This window comes from Beta vulgaris, chromosome 6 (genome assembly GCF_026745355.1).
Source record: "Beta vulgaris subsp. vulgaris cultivar EL10 chromosome 6, EL10.2, whole genome shotgun sequence".
Taxonomy (NCBI): Eukaryota; Viridiplantae; Streptophyta; class Magnoliopsida; order Caryophyllales; family Amaranthaceae; genus Beta; species Beta vulgaris.
Genome location: NC_079207.1, coordinates 54180000 through 54192046, shown reverse-complemented (window position 1 = coordinate 54192046; position 12047 = coordinate 54180000). Strand labels below are relative to the sequence as shown.

At 36.4% G+C, this 12047-nt stretch overlaps 1 pseudogene; it reads left to right on the top strand.

Annotated features, from left to right (window-relative positions):
* Positions 1–6868: 6868 nt before the first annotated feature.
* Positions 6869–11394, top strand: LOC130591856 (uncharacterized; annotated as a pseudogene).
* Positions 11395–12047: the final 653 nt, after the last annotated feature.

Genomic DNA, 12047 nt, shown 5'->3' with positions numbered 1-12047 from the left:
TTATATTGCATACTAGTGATCTAATTTCTCCAAGATGATTATTTTACCCCAAAACATCCATAACATATACTTCCTTGATTTACCTTAACCCATATATATTAAAGGAACTCCAAAGTCCATTCTATTAAGCATAACCGTTAATTTGCTTAATAATTGAAAAATAATTCCTATCTTCGGATAGTTCTCAATTTCCACAAGTCAACTTCTTAAAATAATATATCGATCCTAAATGTTCTCATGTAACTAATGATATTATTAACTTTATATAATTTCTTCTAAGCACTAATTACACGCAAGCACAAATTAGCTTTACGCACAACTTATCATATGTATTATCTACGTACGATCACATTTAAGTTTCACTATTTAAGTTACTTAATTATATACTAATCCTTCATTATTTACTGGTTGTTACAGTTCAAATACAAATAGTGTGCCATTAGAGAATGAAGAGTTGATTTATGATGTTGAGCTTCTTCCTCATGACCCGGGAAAAAGAATAAACATAATGGATTATCCTTCAAAGCAACGTAATGCGATTATGAGTCATATATCCTTAAAAAACCTTGTCAACTAAAAACTCATAACTTTCCTTAAAGAGATCTTGGTGGGCCGCGCCCGCGTCGATTTGTTGCTTCTTGGTTTGATAAATGAGATTGGCTTGAATATAGTATCGAGAAAGATGCAGCATTTTGTTTGTTTGTTACTTGTTTAAGAATGATATTGAAGTTAATGTGGGAGGAGATGCATTTGTAGATGGAGGATTTAGGTCATGGAATAAATCGAAAAGGTTTAAGATACATGTTGGAGGTATAAAAATTGCTCACAATTGTGCTTATGAGAAATATATGAATTTGAAATATAAGAAGGAAAAATTGATTGGAATAATCCCACCCTTTGGGTGGTCTTCTTTAAATAGTCCCAGTTATGGGTTAACTCAATAAAATTCCACCTTTTATCTTAACTTCTTAAAATGGTCCTTTACCTGTTGATTACCTACAATTACAGGTTAATGACACACGTGGCAACAATTGTTACCCACGTGGTTTATTAACCGTTATAATCCTCTCTTGAACTCCTCTTCAACCTTTCTTCATCTCTTTCTTCACCTCTTTCTTCTCACTTTCTTCATCCTTAACCAGATTTGTGTCTGCAAAATTTCCAAAAAAAAAATTCATCCCTCATTTTTTGTCTACATGGCTGGTGGTCCAACCAATTCAGGTTCTTCTTCAAACAATTCAGGCAGAAGTTCTAGAAATTCGAACCCAAGGTTGAAGGTGAATTGTCGACATGAAGTTCAAGCTGCTGTGAGGACTTGCAAGAAAGGCACAAATGCTGGGAAGAAATTCCTTTGTTGCTCTTTTTGGCTGGTAAGCATAAATTTTGAATTTTTTTGGGTTAAATTTGCAACTTAAATTTATGGGTTCAGGTTTAATTTTTTTTTTTTCGCGAAATTGATGGGATTCATGTGGTTGTTTGGTGTAGGAGGATGATTGTAGATTTTTCATGTGGGAGTCCAAATTGATGTCTACTAGTCTCTCTAGTGAGATTGAAGATTTGCATTACAAGCTTTTGGAGAGGGACACAATCATTAATGAGTTGGAGTTTGAGAAGCATATGTTGGGGGAGAAGATTAAAAAACTGAAGCTTCAAAAAGAGGGCATTGAACAGGAGTTGCAAAAAATGAAGAATGAACAGATGAATGTAGGGATGGTTAGAGTATGTAGGAATGAAATGACTATTTCAATCGCCATGGTTGTATCTTGGATTTTACTTTGCATCATTGTTTACATATTAAAGTAGGAAAAGGTAGATGTGGGGGACAAGTAAGATTGTACTAAGTTAGTAAGTAAGATGTATGCTCTATTCCGTACTACTAATAACAATATGAATTTTGACCCAAATCATTGCAATTGTAATATCTCAAAGTCAGAAGCAATTCAAATAAAATTACATTACATACCATAGTATTTGGAAAGAAATATTGTCTTACAAAACTAAATCATATAATTATTCAAAAAACAGAGGCAAAACAGATGCACCAACAGTGATTCTTGGCCTAGTTTGTTGCATTGAAGGCTGAAGAAGAAGCTTGACTAGCATGTTGGTGACTAGTGTCAACAAATGAGCTCTGGCTGAGCACTCTAGGCCCTCCTGAACTACCTGGCACCTGAAAATGATATAGACTTGTGAAAGTTAGTATAATGAAACCAAAGAAAGGTTGTCATAATCTGAAAGCATGTGGAAAAGTAGCTTACATTTGTAACTAGAGTTCCATTATCATTGAACATAACTCCAAACCCTTGAGGTGCCTGTGGAGATTGAAGATTTTATAAGTATTTACACTAAATCAAATTAGAAATTAATAATACACATTAGAACCTTATTTCTTACCCTTGAACTTGAAGATCTGCCACCTATACCCCTTCTGCCACCTCTACCCCTGGATGAACTAGCCCCTTCAGTTGTTCCATCTGTTCTTCTGGATGAACTATCCCCTGCCACAGTGCCACCTTTGCCCCTAGATGTAGTAGCCCCTCCTCTTGTTCTTCCTCTTCCCCTAGAACCTTCTGATGATGTGCCACCTCTGTCAGTGGTAGTACTGGCCCCTCTTGAACCCCTTCCTCCTCTAATCACCCTCCCACCTCTACCTAATCTGGTGGGTTCAGCTGTGGATAAATGATAGGCAGCTTCAGTGGTGGTACTTGACCCTGGTTGCTGTCCATCTGCCCTTGGTCTCCCCTTATGTTTCTTTGGTGGAGGGGGTTGCACTGTAGCAGAATCTCTGTTAGGGCACCTCCTCTTATTATGCCCCTTTCTACCACAAATACTACAGGTCATTTCTATACCATGCCTTGACAAAGTTCCAGGTTTTTTAGGATCCTCATGAGGGGCTTTGATCCTATTTTTTCTTGGCCTACCAGGCCCAATTTTAATAGGAGGTGGATATAGGTGAACTTCAACCCTGGGCCAATGTCTCTCACCTTCAAGAGGTGGAATTGAACCTGCATATGCCTTTGCCCATGTATCCTTCTTGTAACAAGCATCAACAAAGTCCTCAGCTTGCATATGGCTATAGAAAATGGCAGAGATGGCATGACAACATGGTATTCCAGTCATGTTCCATTTTCTACAAGTGCATGACTTTTTCTCCAAGTCTACAGTCAGGCTATCTAGGTTGTGATTGATTTGGAACAAGGTTGTGGATGAAGGGAGGACATTACAATTTGCTGCTGTCTCCTTCTCTTTCTCTAATTCTTTTTGTATCCTAGGACAGAGGACAGTTGTACATTTCTCCATTTCTACCCTTTTTTGAACCAACCTTTGCATTAACTGGGCCCTAATATCCTCAAGCATATGAATCAAATGTTTTGTCCTAGCATTAATGATATATCCATTAAAGGTCTCAGCTATATTATTTGTTATTGAATCAGACTTAGTGTCAGGTTTCATGAAGGCCCTACAAAATACCTTAGGGTTGTAACTCCTAAAACCTATAGCAGCTGCCTCATTAACTTTCTCCAACTCAGCCATATTCTCATTGTAATATGCCATATTATAGGAGAATGCTATATTCCAAAATAATTTCTTAAATTCATCTCCTTTGTAATTTTTATTCCAATGAGCATAAATATGTCTTGCACAATGCCTGTGCTCAGCTTTTGGCAGCACAGTAGCAACAGCATTCAAAATAGCCTATAGTTAACAGGACATAAATATCACTTACTTATTACATGTTTCAAGGAAAAATTAGAAAAATAATGTTTCAAATGAAGTTACCTGATGTTCATCTGAGACAACTGAGTATTCTGTGCCATCTCCAAGTGCTAAACATGCTTGCAAGTGCTTGAAGAACCACTCCCATGAGCTGTTATTCTCACCTTCTACCACAACCCAGGCAATGGGATACATTTGATCATTGCTGTCTCTCCCCACTGCTGAGAGTAGTTGACCACCAAGGAAGGTCTTCAGGAAGCATGAATCCACATATACAATCCTCCTACAACCTTCCTTCTAACCCTTCTGAACTCCCTCAAAGCAAACAAAAAGTCTTTGAAAAACTGGAGGGAACACATGTTGACTTGGATCAGTCACCAAAGCAAGCACAACTCCAGGACATGCAACCTTCAATGCCTCAATGTATCTGCCTACCTTTTGGTAATGGTCCTTCATGGATCCATGAAGCAATCTGTGTGCATAGTACTTGACCTTATATGCAAAATCTTTCTTTACAAGTACTCTATAGGCCCTTCTAATAGTCTCCACAATCTCCTTTGCTGGCCAGTGAGGTCTGGCTTTGAATACCTCTAAAAACTGTTGTGCTAGCCATGTTGATTTCAACTGCTTATTTCTCTCCATGTTTCTAGTGCACAAATGCTGCTCATGCACTGATTTCAGCACAAAGGTGGCCCTTCTACTGTCCCAAGAAGCATACAATTTAAAAGGACACCCCTTGATACACCTAACACCCACTCTTTGACCCCTGTTTTTATTACTAATGTTCAAACTCATATTTCTACCCTGCATAATAGCATACTTAGCAACAGCCTTCTTAAAATCAGATCTAGTACCAAATCTTTGTCCAACCTTCCACTGAAAGGTTGAAAAGTCTGTGTTTTGGCTAACTAAAATCCCCCTCCTGGCCTTCCTAATAGCTGGTGTGTCCTCCTCTTCACTGTCAGGTGGAGTGTCTAAGTGATTCTCTGAATCTTCATATTCAGACAATACTTCTTTGTTTTGTTCCTCAGCTAGTGGACCAAGGACAACCCCTTCTTCTTGTACCCCTAGTTTACCTTCAGCTGCATCTTTTTGTAGTTCTTGTGCAACTTTTAGTAGCTTGTCATTACTCTCTCTCACCCTATTGAAAGCAGCTCTGCACTCATCATCACTGTCTTCAATATCTCCTTCAAATCCCACAAACTCATCAAACTCACCCACATCCTCTAATTGCTCATCAAACTCACCCTCATCCTCTAATTGCTCATCAAACTCACCCTGATCTTGTAATGGCTCATCCTCTAGTTGCTTTCCATCTTCACAATTAGGGACAGTCACACCAACACCACCTCCATTCTCAGTCTCTGAATCACTATCAAGTTCTGCTTCATAATCTGAATCACCATCCTTCTCTTCACTTTCACTATTACCAATCAATTCCTGCCATCCAAGTGGTGTATCTGGTCTGGGATCTTCCCATTCATAACCTTCAGGCAGATTTTTACACCTAGGCCCAGATCTGTTAGGCGGTGGAGTTTTGTTGCTTTGTGTAGGAGAAGAAAGTGGTAGGTTATTGGTTTGTGTAGGTGAAGAAGTTGGTGGGTTGTTGGTGTGTGTAGGAGAAGAAGCTGGTGGGTTGTTGTTGGTCTGTGCAGCAGTAGAAGCTGGTGGGGTGTTGCTGGTTTGTGCAGCAGTAGAAGCTGGTGGTTTGTTGTTGGTCTGTGCAAGAGAAGAAGATGGTGGGGAGTTATTTTTGGCTTCTGGTGGAATGGTATTCTGTGGAAGGGTTGGGTTGTTAGGTTTGTTAATATAGCTGGTGAAGGGAGGTTCTTCTGGGGTAGGTGGTAAATTGAAGACAGATTCTGGGGGGCCCACATCTGCTGACATGGCAACATCTTTGACTGTGCAGGATGTTTTACCTCCCCCATTTTTGGGAAAATCAGGGGGTTTTTCTATTAATATCACATCATTTTCCCTTGTCCTCCCCCCTTTAGCTTCCTTACTAGGTGCTCTCTTTGGGGTCAACTTCTTAGGTCTCCTTTGTGAACAACCTTCAACACTCATTTCAGATGTGTAATCAAGTGCAGGAGGCAACAAATCTGGCTCATCAAGACCATGAACCACATACATGTCAAGGAACCCCTTTTTAACCAAAACTGCAGTCATCTCTCTAACTTCATTATCATCATAAACTCTCCTCAACCCTTCCTCCAACCTCAGCCCAGGAAGTAGATAGTGCACTTCACAAATCTTCCTATAACTCTCACATTTCTTAGCTAGTTCCTCAATCCACCACCAACAAAGTTCATCTGGATCTACCTCAAATGTTTTGCCTTCCCCTCCTAAATACACTAACCCATTTTTCTGTGTTTTAAAGAGCCCACCATGCCAAAACTTTAATGTGGCTGACTCCATTAAAGTGTCTAATTTTCAACAATCAACCTATTCCAAACATCAATAACAACAACAAAAACTCAACACCACAATCAATTTCAGTAAATTATGCTCAATAATTTAAAAAATTTAACACAAAGAACATTCATTTTGTCAAATAATTGTATAACATGGAGTTGAAGAAAACCCAGAACAATCCAAATAATTCACTGAAAAAAAATTAAACTTTCGCAAAAGAAGAATAGAAGAAAACGAACCTGAAGAAGAAGATGAGTGCAGGGCTTCGAAATTTTGTGGGTTCTCCAAGCTTCAAACAGAGATGAAGAAGATGAAAGACCCGCGTTTTTTTGTTTTGTTTTTAAGCTCATTAATTAGAGTTAGCTGAAAAGTGAACTCTATTAATGAGTTTACAGGTTACCAACATGTAACTGGTAAATGAGGATCATTTAAAGAAGATAAGATAAAAGGTGGGATTTTATTGAGTTAACCCATAACTGGGACTGTTTAAAGAAGACCACCCAAAGGTGGGATTATTCCCATCAATTTTTCCATATAAGAAAGAAAAAATCAATCATTGAAACTTTTGATGATGTAAGTGATGTGATTAAAAGTGAGTATGAAACTCACTTGAGAGCTTCGGTTTCTTGTATGTCTTATCTATTGCGGCAAGGATTGACATTTCGCGGACATAGGAAAGATGAAGAATCACTTAATAAGGGAAATTTCATGGAGTTTTTGAAATGGTTAAAGTCACATGATGAAGTTGTTTCAAAAGTCATTTTTTGAAAATGCTCTCGGAAATTGTCAATTGACATCTCACATGATTCAAAAAGATATCATAAATTATTGTGCCAAAGAAATAACTAAGCGGATTATAGAGGAAATTGGTGATGATTACTTTGCTATCTTGGCCTATGAATCTAGTGATGTATCCCAAAAGGAACAATTAACTCTTTGTTTGCGTTATGTTGAAAAGAAAATGGAAAAGGTAGTAGAGCGATTTATTGGACTTGTTCATGTTGGGGATACCACCGCTTTGTCTCTTAGAAGTGCAATTATATCTTTGCTTGTTGATCATTCATTAAGTCCTTCTAAGATTCGAGGGCAAGGTTATGATGGGGCTAGTAACATGAAGGGTGAGATAAATGGCCTCAAGACTTTGATTATGGATGATATTCCAAATGCATACTATGTTCATTGTTTTGCTCATCAACTTCAATTAACTCTTGTTGCGGTTGCTAAAAAGAATAATGAGTGTGGTTGGCTTTTTGATACACTTGGAACCTTATTGAATGTGGTTGGAAATTCTTGTAAAAGAAGAGAAATGATTCGAGACATCCAAGCTCAAAATGTTGTTCGATCCTTAGAAATGGGTGAACTTAAAACGGGGTCGGGGTTAAATCAAGAACTTGGTTTGAAAAGACCCAGTGACACTAGTTGGGGTTCTTACTACAAAACTCTACAAAATATCATGAACTTGTTTCCTACAATTGTTGATGTACTTGTGATGATTGGAAAGAATGGTTCAAATGCAGATGATAATAATGCACAGGCCCGGCTAAGGCCTTGTGCAGGGTGAGCAACTGCACAGGGCCCGCTAAAAATACAAGGGCCCAATTTTTTGGGTGGGCCGCCCAATGTGAAAAATAAATTTTATCATTAATGAATGGGAAGCAAGTGTCAAGCGTGGAAGCAAACAACAACCAATTTATTTCTTCAGTCATTCTCCCTCATTACTCTCCAACTTCCACGCCTTTTTCAATTCTCCATAAGCCATTAATGGCTCCTCCTCCAAAACGCCATTAACGACCCTCTTCCACAGTTCCACGCCCGAAATTTTCGATCTAAATTCAATTTTAGTTTCAACAGCTTAATTCTTGAATTCCAAAGAGAAAAAAAATTCATGAATCCTTAATTGTAAATTTTTTAGTTTAGTTGATGTTTGATATTCCTTAATCCTTCTTTCCTTCTCTTTAATTTTCACTTTTCAGACTATAAATATATAATAATTCCAACCATTCAACCACGAGTAACCATCTTCTTCAAACAACTCTCAAATTCAAATCTACAACAACTCCGGGGAATTGGCTAATATTCTACATTTTTGGCTTCTCCGATCTTGAAGGACGAAGGTTAAAGGTAATTTCTTAAATTTGAACATTTTTTTATTTTTGTTGTTTTTTAATTTGATAATCTAAAATTATGGGTTATTATTTTTTGGTTATTTCTTAGTTCTTACTTTCTAATGGCTTAAAAGTTAGAACTGTTCAATTAACAAATTACCTTTTTTTTACTTTTCAGTTTTCATCTATAATCAGGCAACGAATTTTACTAATTTGTCGGACTAGTCGACGATCGCCGGACTACCGCCGTGCCGCCAAGTTGCTGAATCTGCCGCCAAGTTGCTGAATCTGCCGTCGTGCCGCGAAGGGCTGAATCTGTCGTCAGTCTATCTGCTATTCTACTACTGTGCATCTGTGGCTCTGTGCCTTGCTGTCTTGCTGACTTGCTGCTTATCTGCTATTCTGCTACTGCCTTGTGCGTTGCTGCCTTCTGTTGGACAGCAGGACAGGGAAGCTCTTGATAACTTAACTTTCTTTTTTTGCTTTTCTCAATTGCAAATTATATGATTTGTTTCATGATTATTGTAGAAATTTTTTAGTTATGTTACCGAAAACTAGAAAATATGATTCTGGATTTGAAACACACAAAAAGAAAAAAAGAATTGAAAAATTGAACCGTTCGCAAAGAGGAGCTCTTGATAAGTTTGTGGTTAAAGATGTTCATGTTCATGTTTTTCATGAAAGTCAAAATTCTAATGTTAATGTTGATTGCAATGATGTGAATTTGAATGGAAACGCTTATAATGTTGATTGTGATGGTGGGAATTTGAATAATAATTGTGATAATATTGACGGTAATGGTGTGAATTCGAATGATAATTGCGATAATGTTGATGGTAATGGTGTGAATGTGACTCTAAGTGAAAACTTGAATGAGAATCAAGAAAAATTTGATTGTGATGATACTAATATAAATGAAAACGATGGTGATGATGTTAATTATACACTTGATATATATGATCCTAGAAATTGGGATGGTCTTGATGTCAAAATGATAGAAGTTTTAACAACTAAGGGCCCTAAAAGAAATATGACTACTAACAAAGGTCCTAAAGATAAATTCTCTAGACGCTTTAATTCTGCAAATTATACTAGAGTTTTGTCGAATGGAGAAAAATGTGATAGAGATTGGCTTGTATATTCCAAAAAACTTGATAAAGTTTTTTGCTTTTGTTGTAAAAGTTTTAGAAAAGGGCAGGGAATGGGTCTTCTAGCAAGTGAAGGTTTTAATGATTGGACTCATCTTAGTATTAAACTTAAAGAGCATGATATAGGGGTAGAGCACGTTAAAAATATGACTACTTGGTATGAGTTGCGATTAAGATTGTCTAAGAATAAAACTATAGATATGGTGGCTTAAAAACAATTTGCAAAAGAGAAAGAGCAACGGAAAAATATTTTACTAAGAATAATTTCAATGATTAAATTTATTGCAAAACATAATCTAGCTTTTCGTGGTAGTTGTATGAAAATAGTAATGAATTTTGGGTTTGGTTGAGATGTTAGCAGAGAATGACCCAGTTATTCAAGAGCATGTTCATCGTATAACTAACAGTGATCTCCATTTTCATTATCTTGGCCATAACATTCAAAATGAGTTGATACTTTTGCTTGTTAATGCAATAAAATTTGAGATCATAAAAAAAATTAAGCATGCTAAGTATTTTTCTATTATTCTAGACTGTACTCCTGATACAAGTCACCAAGAATAAATGTCTATGATCTCAAGATATGTGGATGTTTCTTCAAGTTCAATAAAAATCGAGGAATCATTTTTGGGTTATTTAACTGTGAATGATACAAGTGGAAAAGGTCTTTTTGCTGTTTTACAAGATGAATTGAAGTCCCTTGATCTTGACATAAATAATATTAGAGGACAAGGCTATGATAATGGTTCTAATATGAAAGGAAAACATCAAGGAGTACAAAAAAGACTTTTGGATATAAACTGTAGAGCTTTTTATACTCCTTGTGGATGTCATAGTCTTAATCTAACATTGTTTGATATGGCTAATAGTTGTGGATAGGCTAGAGATTTTTTGGAGTTGTTCAACGTATTTACACAATATTTGCGAATTCTACTAAACGATGGAAAATTCTAAAAGATAATGTGACAGGTTTGACTCTTAAATCATTGTCATGTACTCATTGGGAAAGTCGAGTTGAGAGTGTGAAAGCCATTAGATTTCAAATTACAGACTCAAGGGAAGCTTTACTTCAAGTTACTGAAATTGATCTTGATTCTAAGATAAGAAGTAAGGCTAAATCTTTAGCAATGAATGAACTTGCTGATTTTGAGTTTTTGATGGCATTACTTATTTGGTATGACATTTTGTTTGTTAGTAAGCAATGAACGAACTTGGTTAGTAAGCATTTAAAGGAAAAAGATATGTTGATTGATGTTGCTATTAAAAAGGTTAAGGGATCAATTTCTTTTTTTGAGAAATATAGAGAAAGTGGATTTTTTGATACCATTGATATGCTAAAAACATAGCTATAGATTTGAATGTTGATCCGGTTTTTCCCAAAAGGCGCAAGATTCGAAGGAAAAAACATGTTGATGAGAATTCAAATGATATGACAGCATTGTCGGAAGAAGAATCATTTAGGGTCAATTACTTCTTATATCTTGTTGATCATGCAATTTCTTCTCTCACTAAAAGGTTTGAACAATACCAACAATATGAAGATTTATTTGGGTTTTTGTTCACATGTGGGAAGATTTATTCCTTGGATGATAAGACTTTAAAATCTTGTTGTGTGAATCTTGAAAATGCACTTAAGAGTAGCTAGTGAGCAATCTGACATTGAAGGAAATGAATTGTTTTGGGAGTTGAAATTACTTAAAGAAGTCCTGCCAAATGAAAAAATGGGACCAATTGATGTTTTGAGATTTTGAAGAGATGTTGCTTGTTTTCCTAATGTAATGATTGCATATAGAATTTTATTGACTATTCCGATTATCATTGCCTCTGCAGAAAGAAGCCTTTCCAAGTTAAAGTTGTTGAAATCCTACTTGCGTTCGACAATGTCACAAGATCGACTCAATGGACTAGCGATGATAGCCATAGAGAATGAAATTTTGGAGAAAATTGGTTACGAAGAATTGATTGATGATTTTTCTTCAAAGAATGCCAGAAGGGTTGCAATTTTCAAGTAGAATTTGTATGTAGTAGACAAGAATATGTTGAATTTTGTTTGGAAAAAGAACAAATATTATTAGTTGTATGAACTTTTACTTTTTGATGTTTATATAATGTCGTTTTTATTTTACCCTTTGGGGCCTCATTCTTAATTTAGCACAAGGCCCCTAAATTATACGAGACGGTCCTGATAAGGCAAAAGCTCAAGGTGTTGTGCTCTTACTAGAATCGTTTGATTTTGTTTTTATGGCACAATTAATGTCTACAATATTTGGTTACACTAATGACTTGTGTAATGCTTTACAAAGAAAAGATCAAGACCATTGTTAATGCCATGAGACTTGTTTCTTTGACTAAAAGAGTATTGCAAAAAATTAGGGATGGTGGGTGGGAGATTCATTTGAGTAAGGTTACCTCATTTTGTAATAAACATGCTATTGTTGTTCCCAACATTGAGGATAATTACATTCCTCAAGGAAGATCAAGACGTTTTGTTAAAGAAGCGACATATCTTCATCATTTTCGGGTGGAAGTGTTCATAGAAGTAATTGATCTACAACTTCAAGAACTTAACAACCGTTTTGATGAGGTCAATATAGAGCTGCATAAATGCATGGCTTGCTTATGTCATAAAGATGGATTCTCTTCTTTCAACAAGGAAAAGGTACTC